A 21,124-nucleotide genomic window follows, 5' to 3' on the forward strand; every position below is an offset into this window, starting at 1 on the left:
CACTAATGGGAATCCAGACCACTAATGGGAATCCCATTGTTATGATGATTGAATAGTCTGTTGCAATTGCTGTATCTTGCTAAATATAATACGCATTTTCTTGTGTCATTGTATCACTGTATCACACATTTTACCACACATAAATCAGAAACACCATGTAATTTCAGCTATCATTAAAATAAGTCAATTTGATATTAAATAGTACACCCTCCATGGGTGAAATACTTTGTCAGAGACTGTTGGATTCTGACATTGATGCTGAGGTCAGGGGTTGTTTTGGTTTTTTGGGTTTTTTTGTTTCTTTGGTTTTGGGTTTGGTTTTGTTTGGGGTTGTTGGTTGGTTGGTTGGTTTGGGGGCTTTTTTTGGTTTTTCTGTGTGGGTTTTTTTTGGGTTTTTTTTTTTGGTTTTTTTTTTTTTTTTTTTTTTTTTTTTTTTTTTTTTTTTTTTTTTTTTTTTTTATGTTGTGTTTTTTGGTTTTGTTTTGTTTTTTGGGGTTTTTTTTGCAATGAACAACATTCTTAGAAAATTACTTTTCTGGTACATGGAAATAAGTCCCAGAAAAGCAAAATAAAACCAAAATCATAAGTGTATCAGTTTGAACTGGTATATATATATACCTATATATATATAGGTATATATAGGTGTATATATATATATATATATAGGTGTATATATATATACACACACACCTATATATATATATATATATATCTAAAACTGCATTTGTGCACAATTTTGTGTATAACGTGTAGGATAGAGGAGAAGAACTAATTCTTCTAGCTGTGTACAAAGACTTTGGGTTTCTGATGGCTTCAGAATCTCTGGGCAGAAAAGCATCCCCGATATCTGCACTTGGTGTCTTGCTTACTGTCATTTCTGTTCATAACACTTCCCTATCTAATCATGGTGTAGTAAAGAAAAGCCAATGAGTCATGAGATGAATGAGACTGCAAGAGCATCATACAAGTAATAGTATTAACATTAACTTTTAATTTGGCATATTGACATTAGGAGACTAAGTCTACTTTGGGAAATTGCAAAGCTTACAGGGTAAAATCAGTATTCTCTCAGTACCAAAGTAAGGTGACTATAAACACTGTATGTTTCCCACACTTTGTCACTTGCAGAATGGTTGAGTTTGTCTGTTTTGTTTTGGTGTGGTTTTTTTTTTTTTTTGTTTTGGTTTTTTTTTTTTTTTTTTTTTTTTTTTTTTTTTTTTTTTTATTTTCCAGAATAGCAATGTAAAACTTTTTCAGATCACTATGCTCAATGACTGTTTCTTTCCATAAAAATTGCCAAGCATTAGCAGCTTGCTGTCCAATTAATTATTTTTATAGTGAACTGGTTTTGTCATCTGTTGTCCCAATTACAAACACTAAAAGTTTTTCAATATGAGTGAATATTTATGAATATTTGCTAGAGCTTCAAATTTCATGCTAGTTTAAATGTTGCTTTTATCACCATTATATGAGATGCTTATGGGCCATTCTCTGTAAAGGTACATCCCTTGTCAAGATATTTTGTGGTATTACAGGATTGCGGGGAAAAGACTTCCATGGATATAGAGTCAGGTCAATTTTGTTTGGAAGAGACACATGGACATCTGCTAGTCCAGTCCCCAAGGTCAGCTAGAGCAGCCTGCTCAGGGCTGTGTCTGGTTGGATTTTAAGTATCACCAAGGATAAACTCCAGAGTGTCTCTGTTTAAACTTTTCTTAATTATGACAATGTCATATTAAAAAAAAAAAAATTCCTCTTACGCGTATCTTACCTATGCTTAGAGAAAAAAACTGCTAGTTTTATAACTCATTCCTATATACAGAGAACATTTCTCTTGACTTTCTGTTCTATTTTATCATGTTTCTGTCAAAAAAACACTTCTCTTTGTGAGGAAAAAATCAAACAAAACATTAGAAGAGAAATAAAGAGGTGGAATATGAACAATCAAATTAAGGCCTAAGAATGCAGCAATTTTTAGATTTTGAACTGAAATATAAAATGATCATAGGCCATCTATCTGGATTCAAGGAAATGTATGATCTTTTGCTAACAAATTAATTCTTTGGTACAAATCCATCCTCTAGCATAATTTTGTAATTGTATTTTCTAATACTGCAATAAAATATGATAGTTTATAAGGGATATTTAAAAAATTGCTTAATGGACAGAATCACATAGAAGAAAAATAACAAAATGTTCCTGCAAGACATTTTGGATGTTTGTTTGAGTGTTTGTTTTGGGTGTTGTTTTTGTTTGTTTGGTTGGTTTTTATTTTGGGTTGGTTGGTTGGGGTTTGTTGTTGTTGTTGTGTTGTTTGCTGTTTTGGTTTTTTTTTCTTCTTTTTTTGTGATATATGCAGCAATTACAAAATTACTCTAGAGGTTTGACAGATAAGCCCAGTAAATTTCAGTAGTCCAAATGTTTCAAATGCTGTGTTTTGTGGGTTGATGATGCACAACATCAGGTTTCAGAAAACTCAAAACACAGTAAATTAATGTAAAGGGAATAATATTTTGCTTTTAAAAAATTTTAAAATTATCCCTATCACAAAATTACAGAAATAAATCAATGTATATACGTTTTACTGGTGTATGTCAAAGTTTTTTAAACTCAGTTTTAGCATTTTTAACTGATATATTTGTTTATATATCACAAATTTTGTGAATCATTGCGAGTCACTTTTTTTTTTTTTTTTTTTTTTTTTTTTTTTTTTTTTCCTGGAATAACATAATATGTGTTAACTAGTCTGGTTGAATGTGTAAAGCTCAGACCCTTAGTTTTGGGAAGAGACTCAATATTTAGACCAATATCCAGATAATTAGACATTCTTCACTGATTACATTGAGACTTCGTATACCTGGTGATTCACCGAAAATGAAATTTGCCAAAAATGAAGCCTCAGAATAAAAGCTATAACTCTAAGAGTCTACAAGTTTGTGTACATATATGATTGAAATGCTAAGTATAGGGTTGCTCACAATAATAAACTATACATATATTAATATTTCACCAAGATATCGATGTCTAACATATTCATTATGACACTAAAATGGTTTGTGCCTAAATAAATACTATGCAGTAAAAGCTCTTGTTCATCCTATCAGTATAAACGCATCTAACACAGGCTTGATTCCTTCAGAAGCAATAAAAGTGTTTTTGCAAGAACAGGTTGCACTTATTTTCAAATTATAAACATTGAAGATAAAATGTAAGTAAACTCTATTTTAAACATTTACAAATGACTATTCAGCCTTTTTTTTTTCTTTTTTCTTTTTTTTTTTTCCTTTTTTTTTCTTTTTTTTTTTTTTTTTTGGTAACTCTTCCTCTTACTACAAGGCATGGAGAACAAGACATGCTACCAGAAAATTACCCTGATTGTTACTAATGTATTGAAAAACAGTGAAAAAAATGCACAACTCTTTATAGACTCTATTTTTTTAAAATTGAAACATAGAAAATGCATACTTTGTCTCTACATCAGCGTTCTGCCTTCTGTAAGAACCCTTCAAAAGGTGAGCAAAAAGGCTGAAATGCCTCATATTGTAGAGGATGTTTTGAGTGATGAAAAATTTGGAATATTCCTGTGATTTCCCTTTAGTTGTACAGGTATTAAATCCTTCTGTCTACCCTTCCAGTGTATAGAAATAGTTAAAACTGTATTCTTCTTCTCTGAACAGAATGTTCATTTCTTTTCTATATGCATAATATTCCAGTAGTAATGACTATGGAAATACCAGAGGTAATAAGGCCTTTCTTTTCTAAGATATCATTTATTAGCTATGTTCATTCAGTTCTGTATTTAAAAAACAATTTAAACATTTTCAGAGGAGAGAAAAGTGTGATTATTCAGAGGATGAATTCAGACATAGATTCAATATTTCTACAGAGACAAAACCTCTCTACAAACAAGCTAGGTAAATCTAATTTCAATGAGTTTTGCAAATAATCTTGTACGGTAAATTCAGGGTTCCTTATATCTATTAACATCCTGATTGTTTTAGCTGATTGAAAATACATAAATGGAATAATATATAAATATTTATTTTGAATATATATAAATAATTGTTTATTGGTTTGAATCTGGCCATTCTGTCTTTGTTATATGTATGGTTTATGTGCTGAAACTGCCTCTGCATTTTTATTCTCTTAGTCTCTCATATCTATTTTTTCTATTTATCCCTCTTTTTTACTCTATTTCCAGCATGCACAGCTATCTTTATAAAGAAGTATTTTAAATAATTCTGAGATATATTTCTGTGTGTACTACAGGTTTTAAAACGAATATGATTATATTGGAGATGTGACTAATCTTCAAATCTACTTCTGTCTCTGTGGGAAGCAAAAGCTGGAAAACAGAATTCTGTTTTCATATTATGCAGGAAAGATGCATGGATCCTTGGTCACCAAGATTTTGTCATTAAAACGTCTTAAAAGGGGCTTTTTTTTATTGAGTGTGCTGTCTAAATCAGCTTTCCCATCAATTTTTGCAACCATTTGTAGTCAAAAGTAATGAGTGTCTCAGCTCATAAGTTTCAAAGTAATGTATTAGAAAATCAAAGTAAGAGTGCACTGAATGGAAACTGCATTGAACTTCAGAAAGCAATATTGATAGGTTTTTTTTTCCTGCTGAGGCAATTATGGTGAACAGCAAAACCTGGTTTTGATGCTTTCAGCTGTTGACAATTTAATTATTGCAAGAATTTTCTTAAGAAGTTTCTTCAAAGTATTAATGTGTTTTCCAACACAAAGTTAAGTTGCTTTTCCTTTTTTTTTTTTTTTTTTTTTTTTTAACAAGGAATTATAAACTGCTACTAGATTGCATTTAAAATATAATATGTGTGAAAGCTTTAAAACTAGAAATATGCTTTCTCTGAAGGGAGCTGAATTAATAAGGCCAATGCAAGACGTCCAGTATTTAAATATATATATTATGTCCAGAAAATAAAGAAAGAGTAGAAAGGGGGAAATAGAGAGGAAATCAGAAAGGATTGCCAGTCTTGTTAGAGTTGTTGGAAAATACTCAATGTCCTTTTACACTATGATGCTGAAGATTTCTAAATGCCCTGTCAAGAAGGATTTGTATTTTAATTAATTAATTAATTAAAAACTATCACCTTGCCATGATACAGCAATTATTATTTTCTATTGCATTTTGGTTTTCTTCTTATTGTATTTTACCTACAGCTGTCAGAAGCAGAAATACTGAACAAATCATTGCTTAGGAAAAAACCCTGTACTTGCACAAAACTTCATGAATGAAATGAAAGAAAAGGTGCTGAAAAGATCTTGAGAAAGTTATATGGTTTGAAATTTTCATTCACTCAAGATCTGAAATACAGAAAAGTTGGAAGACTCTCCAGGTAGGTATTTATTGATTGTATACCCTCCCGTGTTGGAGACTTTGCAAAAAAAATTTCTCCTTAAGTACCTGAGTGTAACTATAGGACAGGTCTCAGAAGCTCACAAAATTATTTAGTGTCCTGTTTAATAGGGAAATATTTACATGTAATTATCTCTGCTGGACTCAGTTGTAAACCTCTATGACTCACCCCAGAACAAAAATAGTTCAAAAATTTTTTATCAAATTTTATCTCTTCTGAAGCTGCTTCCTCCTTTCTCTCAAACCATACCAATTTTTACTGTGTTTTTTTTTTTTTTCCAAAAAGCCTATTTTTTCATCTAAGCCTATGCCATTTTTCATGGGATTCCTGCTTTCCAGACATGCATATTTACCAATGATGTGAGCCCGAGATTAGCTCCGTTGGTTAGAGCATGGTTCTAAAGGTGATAAAAATACCAGGGTTGTGGGGTTAATCCCTTCATGGGCCGTTCACTTAAGAGCTGAATTTGATAGTCCTTGTGGGTGGTCCTTTCCAACTCTCAATTACTGTGAACTGAAGATGATTAGCTAAGCCAAATAATAAATAATGGAAGGTCATGCTTCCCTTTGCAAAGGTATAATAGCACAATATTTTTGTGAAATGAGTAGTATCTTCCATCATGACAAAACAGGAAATCAGTGTTGTCACTATTAGAGAAACAGGCTCAAAAAAATGCTGTAACGTAATTGAATACGAGCAATCTGTGGTTCAGGTGAGATGTGGTGATAGGGTTTAATAAAACATACATAAACGCTAGAAATGTAGAGGGTATTCTGCTACGGGTATTAGGCATTCTCCTAATTCATGTTGTTTTATGTAGCAGCTCACGAAAAAAAAAAAAAAAAAAAAGACAAACGAACAAAAAACAGGAATCAGAGACCTTGAGTCAGCTGTTGTCTAAGAAACAGAAATTCAAAAGCACTCACTATGTATGCAGTTTGTCCCTGATTCATAAACCTTAGAAAAAAAAAATTATCTCTTCACGGAGGATTGGAAAAAGCCTCATAGGATCCCAGAATCTATAGACAATAACTCTCTAATCACTAAAAGAAAAAGCACTTAGAAATCTAATTTTATTTCCAACAAGTTTTTTCCTTTATTTTTCAGTAGTTATTAAAGGAAAGAGGATAAATTGCTTTAATGTGAATTGTTTTCACATTGTTTGCTTGATTTGCGTAATTGTTCCTGTAAATATAAATAGTGATTTATATGCATCTTTTGAACTGTAGGTTATAATAAGTTTTAAATCTAAGTTCTTTTAGCTGGGGGGTTGGTTCATAGTAGCTGAATTTACTTTTAACTTAAAAACATCACTGTCATAAATATAGACTTTTACTGGAGGTGAAGAAAATGTGCTAATTAACCTTTTCTTACAATAAAATCTAGATTTATGAAGGCATTAGTGTCGCTATGTTAAGCAGATCCACCAGGGAGAGCAAGAGCTAAAACATTGAAAACTGCAGTGGAACTTAGTATTAATTTCAGGCCATACTTGCAACTGTGGCAAAGAAACTTTAAATTACATTGGTCATCTGCTTTAACATTCAAGTTTTTTTGGGTATTGAGTTAAAAAAAAAAATCAGCTAAATGAGCCATCTCTAGACTGAACAGTCTCAGCCATCTCTGGCTTTCCTCACTGGAGGAAATGGTCCTTTATTATCTTCGTGGCCCTTTGCTGGACTGTCTCCAGTATGACCATGTCTCTTTGTACTGGAAATCCCAGAACTCTGCACAGGACTCTAGGTGTGGTTTCACTAGCCCTGAACAGAGAGGAAAGATCATCTCCTTTGACCTGCTCTGTCTAATGCAGTCCAGGACACCATTTGCCTGCTTTGAAACAACAGTATATTGCTGCTTCATGTTCAAGTTGGTGACCAGCAGGAAATCCAGGTCCTTTTCTGTCAAGCAGCAATCTCTCTGTGTGTGCACAGCAAATACTGGTGCCTTGGGTTGTTCCTCTCCAGGTGCAGGATTTTGAATTTTTCCTCTTCAATTTCTCCTTGTTGAATTAATTTTGTTCCTGTCAACCCACTTCTCCAGATTATCAAGGTCACTCTGGATGACAGCACAACCCTCTGGCATATCAGCCACTCTCCCTTGTATTGAGTCATCAGGAAGTTTGCTGAGGGCGCACTCTGTTCAATCATGCAAATCATTAACAAAGATGTTGAATGAGATCAAGCCCCTTATTAGTGCCTGGCTAGCTGCTGACTTCCAACTAGATTTTGTGTCACTGCACACCACCCTCTGGGCCCAGCCTTTCAGCCACTTTTAAATCCAGCTCAATCCTCATCCATCCCATACATCAACATCTTGTCTGTGTGAATCTTATGGGAGACAATGTCAAAACCCTTACCTGTAAAGGTAAACAATATCCACCGCTTTCCCTTCAACTATCAAGTTCATCATAGCTATCAGGCTGCTCAGGCATTTTGCTTTGGGAAATTCATGCTTGAGTGTTCCTGTTGCCTGTCTTCTTGTGTGTGGAAATATTTTCTAGAATTAATTGGTCGTTCACCTTCCTGAGGATCAAGGTAAGGTTGGTGAAGTTCCTTAAGAACTATTTTTGATAATAAAAGTCGTATTTGATTTTCTTTAACCTTCAGGCACCTCTCCTAATTACCACAACCATTCAGAGATTATCAAGAGTGGCCTTGCAACAATATCAGTCATCTCCATCAGTACTTGTGAGTATATTCCATCAAGGATTTTGGATTATATAGCCATTTTGCATAAATATTCTGTACCCTGATCCTTTTCCAACGAAGTAAAATCTTGCAGCCTTTGTCCTTGGTATCAGGCCCCTGGGATCCCTGAAGACTGATCTTAGTAAATACTAAGGTAAACACTAGTAAATACTAATTTACTTAGTAAATACCTACTAAGGCAAAGGTAGCATTCAGTATCTCACCCTTTCCCATGTGCTGTGTCACTCTTTTCATTCAGCAGCTGGCCCATATTTCTCTGAGAGTCTTCCTTTTGTCACCTATGTATTTACAGAAACATTTCTTGCTGCCTCTGACATCCCTGGCCAGATTGAATCACAGGTCTTTGGTAAGGAAAGCATGCTCTGACAATGTCTCTGTATTTTTCCCAGATTACTTGCCCTTCCATCTTCTGTAAAATTCCTTTTATATATTTGATTTTTTCCAGTATATCCCTGTCCTTCTTTTCTTTTTTAGATGGAATACTAGAGAGGTGATTACTTTGGAGTAAGGTGAACGTGAATGGCTTTTCTTAGCCCCCTCTCTATTCCAAGGTCCTATCCCATAAGAGTCTTTCAAGAAGATTTATGAAGAGGAAGTGATCCCTTCTCTTCCTAAGGGATCCCTCATCTTCTGAAGTACAGTTAAGATCTTGATGTTTGCTCTACTTTGAACTCACAGGATCCAGAACTCATTACTGAAACACTGATCTTCGTGTCACCAACAAACCTTTGATTTTAAGAAGCAGAAATGTTTTTAAATAATAATCATGCAATTTTTATTTCTTTTAATTTATTGATTTACTGATAAAAATCATAATTTTGATTACCTTAGGGAAAGGAGAAGAGCAGTTTTGAAGTACATTTTCTATAGACATTATCTAAATTATGAATGGAAATTGTAAACTAAGCATTAACTTTTTTCTGCTTGATATGAGTAAACCTGTAGTCGCAAAAGATTAGAGTTGGGGAAAACAGGTACATATTTTTATTAACAATATAACAAAGTGTACCCCTGCAGCTTTATTAGTGGTTATTCTTGCCAGCATAGACTCAAAAAATTATGTAATTCCAATATCTATCTGTGACAGCACCAAGACATGTTGATTTAAGTTGATTGTCTGAAAAATTTGGGCTTACAAATTTTTTGGGAGAGATGATGACATGGCTGCACATGGAATAGTAAAGTACAAGGTTGGAAGCTTTGGATTTGTAAGGACTTAGAGAGTATGGTTACCTGTCTCAAATACTCTTTAGGCCACAGAATGACATTGCCATGAGATAAGCACACAGAAGGGAGACACAGGATGTTTCTAACCGCAGGCCTGGCTGAAGTGAGATCTGGGTCGCACTTCCTGCTTAATGCATCCAGACAAAAATTCCACTGTGGCAATCTGGGTAAAGAAGCAACTGCAAGTACACATATCAGTGGTCAAACAAAGATCACCTCAAGTTATGAGACAGATGGCATCTAACACCAACAATGACCAAGGAAGCTCTCCTGAATATGCCTCCCTGGATGCCTGGAATTTGGACTGGAAGATAAGCTACAACAGCTGGGAACTCGAGATAAGATAAAGATGGTACTATTGTCTGGGTGTTATCTCAGACCTAGGGGAAGGTAACAAAGCTGGAGGAGAAGAATGGATCACTGATAATGGACACAAAGAATGCAGAATTTATGGCCACAAGGAAAGCCAATTCTGCTGAAATCAGCTCTGACTGGATAAAAGGCAATTCTGGAAGGCAGAGATTATGAGAACATCCACTGAATGAAGGAACTGACCATGGACTCAGAAGAGAAAGACTGAGCATGGGCTAATTAATTAACATTAGAAGTGAGGAATCATTTAATCAGTAGACTAAGAGAACTGTGTACCCAATAAGCATTAATTTTTTGTCTCTTAAAATCTATAAATAGTGAAAACCTCGGGACCCCGCACCACCAAGAAGCTCAGGGGTGTAGAAACACCAGCAGGTTGGCACTGGATCCATGGATGGTCTATCTTCTGTTTGATCTCTCTGTCTCTCTTGTCTCTTTTCTTTTTAACTCTCTACCTCAAATTTGTTGTTGAATAAAAATCTGTATTATTGACTTTGGCAACTTGTCTCATTTGCACCTTAATTCTAGCAGAGACATCTCTAAAGAATTGGATCTTAGTAGACATTTTAATATTCATCTGAATATTTTCCCTTGAAGAATTTCACAGTGGGACATTTTAATATTCATCTGAATATTTTTCCTTGAAGAATTTCACCTTACATCTGTGTAAAGATACGTAATACTGGTAGTTTAACAAGGGCCTTTTTGTTTTCATTTAGACAAACCAATGTACTGTTCTCCTCACTGGGAATTTTACTGGGAACAAAATGAGAGAAAACTAAAGTTACATTCACATTCTAACAGAAGCTGTAGCAGTAGGGAATCTATAGGATAAAAGGCAATTGCTACTACCTGGATGGGATGTGACTGACATGCATGGAACATTCCCAACACAGCCTGTAACCTTAAGCACATGCTAAGGGGGATGACATGGGGGATGGAGTGGAGTTAAGACACCACGGCCAGGCCAGGCTCTTTGGTAATCCTTGAACGGAAGGGAAGCTGACAGCACCAGGTAGTGGATACATGAGCACTGTACCCACTGAACAAGTGCTCCAGATTTTATTGACTATACCTTAAGAGTAAAATGAGAGAATTTTACACCAATTAGTACAAAAGCACCTATGAACAGAGACACTCAAGCTCCACCTAAATGTAAAAAATGTGTAAAAGTGAGTCAAGAATGGATAGATGAGAGTCTGCTATAACTTGTGGGATCAGAAGGGCTGAACCTGTACTTCTCTCCCATAGAGACACCTAATGGTAAGAATTTTATGAACATTAAATTGTTATCTTGAGCTAGTTTTCCTTGTCCATTTGAGTGTGTCTCTATATTGCTTCAAATTTGTTTTTTTGCAGACGGTTACTATCACTAGAAATTTTCAAACATTACCTATCATAATTTTCTATTATCTGTGTGCTTGTTAATGAAGTGTCTTACTCTGCAAACTCTTTAGCATTAGTCCCTCAAGGATACTGGCAGTTGCCAACTGTGGATAACATATTTGACAAAAGCAGGGAGATCCAGGTCTCCATGTCTAAAGTGTAATAAAGGAGCTGATTCTGATACTGTTGGCAGGTATCCCTGAGCAAGTTGAATCACTCTCCAATACAGTGGAGTCCTGATAACAGGACACTGACAGACTGGTCAGGCACAAGGCTCCTGGCTTTCCCAGGGCATTGGCAGACTGAGCAAACATAAAGGATTCAGGAGTCCCCTTCACTTTTATATGACACTAATCTGTGCTTCATATGATATTCCTAATTCATACAGAGAATAATTTAAATCCAACTATCAAGAAGATGCTCTATAGAAGCCTCCTCCTTCACACACCAATCTTCTTTAAACTACTTCTACTTAAAAGAAGCCGTACTGAATGTGCATTATTTATTTTTTATGTTTACACTAGGGACTGTGAGCATGTATGTAAGTCTGTTTGCTTAAAACCCACCTGTCAAATGTGCCTCACTGTGAAGGATGTCCCTTATTTTAGGCTCAAACCTGCTGTTATGCTAAATTTATTCCTTTAAATTGCTTGTATCAGAAATGCTGAATCAGTATACTGAAGTGATTCAGAATGTTACGCTGAGTCCGCTTTCCCTGTTGGGACCGTGACAGTGGGCATCGCTGCTGGGATCACTTTCACTGCCAATACCCTTCCTCACAGAGCTGACAACATAGGAACTTTCCCACAGAAGATATGTGCAGGGAAATAATATTTTACAGAGCCACGTAAGAACAACTAGCAGTTAACTCTATTGTCTTGAATATTTGACAGTTCAATTAATCCTTTATTTCACTGTCCTTCCTCTCCTATTTGCCAGTGGGATAAAACTACATAGGTTAATCTTGAAGAAATTCTAAATGCTTCTCCTAAAAAAAAAATCATAATTTATTATTTTGTCTTCCCTGAGAAATGAATGCAAGGCTGACCGGATATACCATCAACACAAATAATCAGCTATTATATATTGTATTTTTAATATCAAGACTTTCCTTTAAAAGTAATTTGAAACCAAATTAATTTAAAGATGCCAAATTCAGTCTTTTACTGTCTCATTTCTGTAAATAACCTTGCTACACTGTAGATGACTTTGCACAAGGTCTTAGTTTTTTCCATTGTCTATCATTTTTCCAATGCTTTTTTTAGAAACCTAAGACAGTAGTAATGAAAATACTTTGTACAAAGCCCACAACACATCAAGCATAGTATATTGAGAATTAATTAAATACTTTTCTGTGGGGGGGGGGTTTGTTTTGTTTAAGATGCAAGTGCAGTATCATTGCAGTATCTGATACCTGTAGCAGCTTGACCATTTTTTATAGCAGCAGGAAGATTAATGTGGTTGTATAATAGCCTAATTAAGTATAAACTTGGTTTCTCAGGTGTCTGAAAAGTCCTTGAGGTTTCTGAAACAGAAAGATTAGAGAGAGGATTATGGTTTCTGATTCAAGAGCCAGAAAATACTTATTTCACAAAGAAGATTTTTATTTTTTTAAGGAAGAATCAAAAAATGCAAACAATATGTATTTAACGGAAAGCCTTTTTATTCCCCTTTTTAATGCAGAGTATTTAAGATGCCACACCCTAGTTGCAGCAATAGAATATATAAGGTCTAACATTTTTAATATTAAATAGTCATTAACCTGTGTTTCTATTAATTTTTCTGGCTAAGCTGCCATTCTCTCTGACAGAGTGTGATTTATTGCCCAGAAAACTCAGAGGCATTACTAAATTTTGGAAAAAAAAGTAACAAATCATAGACTGAAGTGTAATGATTGGTAAGTAAAGATTCTTTTCATTCTCCAGAGAAAGAAAAATTTGCTAACAAGAAACATTAGCTGCCTTATAGTAACATAGACACAATTCTTCTAAAGCATGAGCTTTTGAAGAGTTTCCTTACCAAATAGAATCTTTAAAGAATTAATTGTGGGGAATAACGTAGTTTTTACGATCATATTTTGTTATGTTTTGTTTCCCGTTGCTTTATGTTCTTTTTAAGTCCAGGCTACATATGCTTTACTTCAATTTTACCATATGATTGGATTGAGTATTTTCAGCACTGAAGAATGAATGTGCTTTCATTCTTTTTTCCTTTCAGCTTCTTTCTGAGAACACGCCAAACTGATCTTCACTTCAATGCTCAGTCCTGCCAAGTGGCCACAAAGGCGGGTTTTAGACCTGTCCATTACATAAGGAAATCTCTCACTGGCTGTGTGCCTGCTCGTTTTCATCCTGCTTTTCTCTTCCCTTCTTTCAGAAAGTTGCTTGGTTTTTTCTGTTTGTTTGGGGGTTTTTGGTTGGTTGGTTTGTTGTTGTTGGGTTGTGTTTTTTTTGTTGTGGTTTTTTGTTTTGTTTTGTTTTGTTTTGTTTTATTTTTTGTTTGGTTTTTTTGTGTGTGTGTTTTTTGTTTTTTTGGGTTTTTTCTGTTTTTTTTTTGTTTTTTTGTTTTTTGGGGTTTTTTTGGGGAGGGGGGGTGGTTGGCAGGGGGAAGGGGGTGGTACAGATCCACAGATTTCTTTGTAGACTTTCTGCACTGTGCAGCAGAAACAACTGAAAATTTAGATTAGCTTCACGTTTTTCCTCATGCTTTCAGTAAATTCTCCATTCTGATTTTAGATCCTTTTAATTTTTCCTTGATTTTTTTTTTTTATCGTTGCTTCACTGAGGAAACAGATTTGAGAAAACAGGAAATCATGTCTTCAATACAGTGCTGTTTTCATCATTTTACATTAATTACGACTTGTTTCTTATTGATTGCTTGTTCCATTTTTCCTGTGCCATTATTTCTATTGGCTTTTTGTCCACTATGCATGACTTCTTACCACAGAAACTTCTGAAAAGCATTCACAGTCAATCTGCTCATTGTGCTACATTTTTACTTCTTAGTTTTGTACCCAGAGTATGAACATTATCATTCTTCTCCTCTCTGCTTCTTCTTTCAGCACAAATTTAACACGTGGTTTTAAAGTTCATTTCACTTATAATAGCAGTAAATTACTCAAAAAAAATCTAACAAATAAAAAAACCCCTTTGGTACTTAATGCTGTTGCTTACAAAAGAGCAAGCTACTGCAATTTGAAACACACTAGCTGTTAAACCTGTACTGCAGAAGCAAACATTTAAAATTGTCTTTAATTTGAAAGATATTAATAGTTTTGCTGCAAGACTTCTTCTTTCTACAAACCTTAGGAGTGTGGTTTTGATCTGAAACAGAAACAAAAGCATTGTAGTTTATCTGCAATGTGAAACTACCTCTGGCCACATCCAGGTTATTAACAAAAATGCACCTTCTGCATCTTAAAAATGATGCACTGATATCATGATACTTCATTGTTTCAAAGATGGGAACAGTCTGTCAGCAAGCATAATTGCATAGACTAGTTTTCCCTGTGATTGCAAAGTAAAATGTAAAGGAGAACATTTTTTTTTTTTTCTTGCAGAAGAGCCCCTCTCTCAACCACCAACAAACGACTCCACAATACCTCAAAGAGAAAGAAATATTTCTTTTAAATTGTTTAGGCAAAATTACTAGAAACAGGAAACATGGAAGCAATCGACAAGACAGCTTTCTGACAGCTTGCTTCTCAAACTCTGCAGTGACATTTTGTTAACAAGCCATTCATTTACTGCGATGAACAGCACAATTTTCATATCCTTTTGACTAAAGTATGTCTTATCCCAGTACTGGAAAACCTGTCATATTCCCCTAACTACATCTATGGCTACTACATGGACAATGGTTTCACTACCAGAAATTATCCAAACTGACTTTCTAAAGATGATGTTGCATAGCATAGTGCATAGAACTTCTATCCCAATACATATAACAAAAGGTTTTTGCTTTTTTCATTCAGGCTTTCAATTTAACTGTCCCTCAGAGAAATCAGCAGAAGTTGTTCTGATGGGTTATAGAACAATAAAAAGTATTCAGGTCTTTCCTCAAAGCTACATGTATTACAGTACCCTTTCTTTTTAACCACACAGTAGGAGCTGTATCTGGTTTCTAAAACTGTAGAGTTACAACTAACAGAAGAGGTAAAAAGTAAAAAAATCTTTTGAAATTTATTACTTTATGTAGACAATTCTTTCAGTCAAATAATAGAAATTTAAGTCCTGTTTTGTTTTTTCATTAAAATGATTTGTCTTTTGTCCGTTACCGTCAAAACTTACATGGTTTTCAATAAGGGAAATTGACAACTTTTCAGTCTGCAGTTTTTACAGAAAATGAACCCCAAACCCCAAAACAAAATCAAGTTTCAAAATTGCAAATCTTATCTTCCTACTGAGTGTCATTTCTAGGGGTTCCAATGAATATATTGTGTTAATGAAACATAATCAACTGGGAAATTATTGCTATTTTTAAGATTATTCAAATTACCCTTTTTATAATGTTTATTCAGCGGAATATAATTATCATAACCCATTGTAAATAACATATTATGCAATTTATGTATGTTTGGTCTTTATTATGTAAATTTTGTGGTTCATGTTTCTTGAATTTGTCCCAGCCATTGCCTCAGATATGGAAAACTGCCAACACAAGTTTTTTTGGGTTTGTTTTGTTTTGTTTTAATCTGGATTTTTTTTTTTTCTTTTGTTTTATCATTTGAGGTAGCTGTGTTGGTCCAATTAGTTCACTTCTAATATTGTATGATGACTGCACATAAAAATGTACCTGTATTTTTGAACATCTTAAATATAGTAGTAGTTTCTGTATATTGGATTAAAAACAATAATGCTTTGCTCAGTATCTTTCATGGAAGGTCAGATAACATAAAAATATAAGTTGTCAGCATAAATATATTTTAAATTTATGATCTTGTGCAAGGGTATGGTTTTCTATACTGCATTACTTGACAGCAGTTAAAAAAATTTCACAGAGACTCAAGCACTGTGATGTGTATATTTTTATACCTCTCCCTTCGTAAAGCTATCCCTTTATTTTCAAGTGCCACCACCTCATTCAGCATCTATGTCATTACATTTTGCCATTACTCAGGGGATTTTACTGCTGCTGCAAAATTGTAAGCTGTGTCTTTATCACTACACCTGATGAATGTGTATACTGACAAGCCATCCTGCCAAACAGCAGATATAATTCCACTTCACTCACTCTGGTAAAGACTATAACCTAAAATAAAGCTTAATCATATCCAACACCCATTAACAGTGAATGTGGGTCAGAAGATGAATGTTAAAGATACTGACTGTAGGCCAGATATTTCAAAACCCTGAGTAAGAATATGCCTAAATTTAATGCTCACAGTACTTTGTGTGAAGATTCAAAGCTTGCATCTTCCATTTGAAAGCCTCACTGAGGAGACAAGCAAAAAGATATTTTTAAGAGTCTGTAGTTCCTAGGTAAAGTCAACTTACTTTCTGTCTTCCAAATAATTGAGCAAAACTCAGATTTGTTTTTTGCTTGCTGTGGTTTTATTGTTTGGGTTTTTTTCTAATCCAGTAGTGAATCTACCTGCTTTTTCAACTGCCTTTATGTTAAAAAAATTACATACAAAGAGTGAGATAGAGGTCCAGTTCCTTTCTACGTGTGAGTAGATTAAAAACCATATTTCAATTTTCCACTTAAGTGCCCTAACCATCGTGTAAGCTACTAAGTCTATTAGGATGGTTCCACTGTGCAGAACATAATTCAAGAATCATTGAGTCATACAAAGAAAATGTAAAAAGAAGCACAGCTTTGTAGCTTTAGTAGTTACAGACCTTAGCAACCTGGGAGGGAGATGAAATCTAGTGCCAACTCATGAGTCAGCTTCTGTGATTTAACCAGTGGAATTTAAAGCCTGGACTTTTCCTTCTACTTTTGTATCAGCTGTTCTAATCCCTACAATTCGTTTGTTTGTTTGGTTGGTTGGTTTGGTTTGGTGTGGGTTTTTGTTTTGTTTTGGGTTTTTTTGGGGTTTTTTTTTGGTTGTGTTTTTTTTTCTTTTCTTTTCTTTTTTTCTTTTTTCTTTTTTTTTTTCCCTAGGTCCTTTGTAGTAGCTGCAGGAGAAAATCTGATTGTAACCCTAAGTATCTTATCATAACATATATGTTCATAGGAAGTACAAAACCTCTTTAGATAGGGAAAAAAAATCTACAACATTGCTTGCACAATTTCTGAATTTTTAACTGGTGACTTGTTTAATAATTGGAGTAGATCAACTTATCTTTGTATATATTTCCACATGCATATACATATTTTCAATAGCTGTTTACAAAAGTAGCTCCTACTAATAAAATTTTTGTATACTTCAGCCACATCAGCACTGGACTGCTGAGCTCTAACCAGTTCAGAAAAATTCTGTTACATGCAGAAGCGCATCTCAAAGAAATTAAGGAAACTACTAGTTAAAGTGTCTCTCAATTCAACGATTTCTTTTGTGCTTCACTGTTAAGAAGCAGGTGATAGAGGACTATCAGGTTTATGATTTTGAATGCATACACTTATGTTCAGTAGAAAATCTAAATTTGGTCTAAAAGCTCCACTGTATCTGAAATTTCTGTAGTTTTTACAGTTTTGTATCAATCTGAGATCATTATTAATCTTGCTAAGTACATATATAAAAAATACATATATATATATCTGTTTACTAATAGCCAATCATGCATGCATAGGATGAAATTTTACAACAGAAACTATTTATAGAATAGAATGTGCCAAATATGCTGGAAAATAGATTTAATTAACTTGAACAAAAATCAATATAATTTTGCATTAAAATACACATCTAAAGAGTGTAGCTTCCAAATAAAATAGTTAATGACTGCCATAAAGAGTAAATACAGAAAACACAAATCCTTTTAATTGTATATCACTGCTTTGTAGTGTTCCTATATGTGACACCACAACTAAGTTGTTAAAATCTACTCGTACAATTTAAATATATTAGTACCATTAACCCAACCAAACAATTCTAATGTTTTGTACTTTAAAAGATCATAGCTCATGCTGGTTTTATGAATTGTTTATGGAACAGGGCAGAGGGATGCATGAGGCATGCATGCTTTAGACAAGAAAAGATCATAAAGGATTTATGAAGGTAGGTATGTTTGATTTGGGTAGTAATTAAATGCTGTGGAGTACCATGCTGAAAAATCATCTCTGACTGAACAGAGAACTGATACTCTATGGCATTTTATATAAGGCCCTGGAAGGTTGGGGTTTGTCATAAGTTTACAAATTCATGTTTTACAAGGACTTCTTTAGCAGTAATTCTTAGATGTCTGCATAATAAACTTTTCAAATCCAGAGATACATTAATGCACATTTTATTACAGTAACATATAGCTAACATATGTCATCGAACTGGGCCCTGTGGGCACCCACTCCATAACAGCATACAGGATTAAGGAAGTAATGTGTTAGCACTACAAGCTAAAAAACCTTTGCTGCTACCTGTCTGTGCCTGGCTTCCCCATGCTGTCAGATGATCGATGTTTTTAGGCAAGTGTTGCAAAATCTCATTCTCCACATCTACTGTGTTGATGGGAAAATGTCTACTAAGTGATACATAAATTCCACAAAAGTGTAGTGTCTTTCAGATACTGTGAGTGCAAAATAAGTTTAAAGCGGATATTGAATGAAATTAAAAAAAAATCTGGAAAGTTTACTGCAGCTAATTACATATGGAAATTACAGGACCTGAATCTAGAATTAGATTCTTAAACACTTGTGTTCAGTGCTCCCTAATTATAGGGATGTTTAATTGTGTAATCAATCAACTTTTGACCTTAAGCTTTTGCACACATTTAAAGACGTGTTTTTGCAAAACAGCAAATGTTTGTGGCTATCCCTAGCATAGTATGCAAAAATTTTGTCTTTTTCTGTTAAACCACATTTGCATGTTGTAAAAGAGGCCAGGATTTTTTTTTTTCCTCTGTCCTCACAGCTGTGTGAAATGCTGATTCACATTTGTAGGGACAGATTTGCATCCATCTCAGATCAGGGTGGCCTTGACCATGTTATTTGCATCGAGTTTGTTATTCCCCAGACCATGTCTGATCTCTTCTGGGAGTGTGATAGAGGGTGTGGGACAAAACACACTGAAAAGCATGCAGGCAGTCAGAGAGAAGCGTGCCCATGTTCAGGGCCATGACTTGATTTTGAGGTTTACTGGGACAGATGCAGCCTGAGAGGCACAATCCTGCGTATCTCTTATCCTTAAGAATAATTTTTAATGCTCTTCAGGACCTTATTGCCTATTAAAGTCTGCTGTTTAAGAGAAGAAGTTTGAAGTCTCTCTGGAGAGAGTAGTTTAGGGCCAAGTCACCTAAATGTAAGAATAGTCACCCAAAATATCTGAATGCAGATCCTGAGTTTTCTTATCAACACCTCTTTGTGTACCAATTCTACATGAAAGAGCCCTTGCATGTGTTAGGGTATAGGACTCATTCCTCTTGGACTAGCATTTCACTTCTCTGAAGAGCCACAGTTCTTCTCCACAGATTCAGGGTGTTGGTTTTACCTGCATTTTCTTTGACCCCTGTATAATAATTCTGCTTGATAAGGCCATTGTTAATTAGATTTTGATATTTTAAAATTTAAATAAAAATAAGATTGTTGTTATAGATAAAAGATAAATATAAAAGATATAAAAAAGATATAAAGATAAAAGATATACATAAATACTTGGATAAAAAAGTGGAACATGTGTTTTAATGGAACATGTATTTCCCCCAAATTCAGAGAGCAATATTAAAAAGATTTCTTGAGATCATTGAAAATGAAGTAAAAATCAAAAGAAATACTTATTTCTCATTTTTGCCCTTTTTTAATGGTGACAAGTCTGAAGAATATTTGAAAAATGAAAAGTAATTCAAACAAGATTCAGAAAGCTTTAGAATTATGCACTTCAACTTCTTGACATACTTTGCATTTATTATTCAGTCATGGCCATGAAGCTGGCAAATATTCAGGTTAAATTCCATGCTTACGGATCTGCTACTACCATGGATCTACTATGGATCTACTACTGAAGTGAATGTTAATTCACAGAAAAATATTTTTTATTATGAGTTTTGTCCTGGTTTGGAGTAAATTAGGGAAGAACCTCCAAAAGGAGTCCCCTAAACCAAACGTCCACCACCCCTTCCCCCCCCAGCCCTGGGTTCGGGAAGGAAAATACCTCGGAGGAAAGTGGAAAAACCGGTTTATTGACAAAAATACACTCCCCAACACCGAATAGTGGGAAAAGACGGGTTACTGTGATGATGAGGAGGGTGCTGACGCATCTGTTGCGAGCCCCGGGACTTCTCCAACTTCTCAGGTCAGGTCAGGTCCGGAGCCGGTTCAAACCTTGGGGGGGGCGGGGAAGAAGGAAGGAGGGAAAAAAAAACCCAAACAGAAGCAGCGGGGGGAAAGAAAAACGGCGGCAGGGGCAGCCGGAGAGCAAAGCAAAGCAAAGCGAAGCGAAGAAGGCAAAAGCAGCCGAGCCAGCTGAAGCAAGAGCTGAAACAGCCAAGCAAGAAAAAAAAGAAAGAAAGAACTGCAGGTCCCGCCCAAGAGGGCGGGGTTCAGCTGCGAGACATAACAACATATCCAAGATATGGGATGGATATATGGGATAGGAGGCAGCTCAACCCAGAACAGTTTCAATACATATTGGAAATACAATAGTTGCTTTCTTGAAGTTAAAATCTACAAGGTCATAGACAAATCTTTAAGAGACACTTTACTCAGCAGAAAATTCAGGACAATGGCAACTTCCAGGACTTGCATGAATACTTGCATGAATTCCATGTTCTTTCACCAGATATTTCTTGAGAACCTCATGAATTTCTAAGACTTTATTAGTGCCACACAAATCCTTTTTTTTTTTTTTTTTTTTTTTTTTACATATGTTGTATTGCAGATACTCTTTTAGGTTAATGACACTTTTGAAGTATAGGTTTAATTTTACTTCTCATCATCCTCCTCTAAATTAAATGATCT

The 21,124-nt window shown here is 34.7% G+C and overlaps 1 long non-coding RNA gene across 1 annotated transcript in view; it reads left to right on the forward strand.

Annotated features, from left to right (window-relative positions):
- The first annotated feature begins 373 nt into the window (after nt 1-373).
- The window catches only part of LOC136374311 (uncharacterized), a 135,555-nt gene continuing 114,804 nt past the window's right edge, over nt 374-21,124 (forward strand). Inside the window, exon 1 of the long non-coding RNA XR_010745873.1 lies at nt 374-479. This is a non-coding gene — a long non-coding RNA (uncharacterized lncRNA). The remainder of the gene's footprint in view (nt 480-21,124) is intronic.

This window comes from Sylvia atricapilla, chromosome 2, assembly GCF_009819655.1.
Source record: "Sylvia atricapilla isolate bSylAtr1 chromosome 2, bSylAtr1.pri, whole genome shotgun sequence".
Taxonomy (NCBI): domain Eukaryota; kingdom Metazoa; phylum Chordata; class Aves; order Passeriformes; family Sylviidae; genus Sylvia; species Sylvia atricapilla.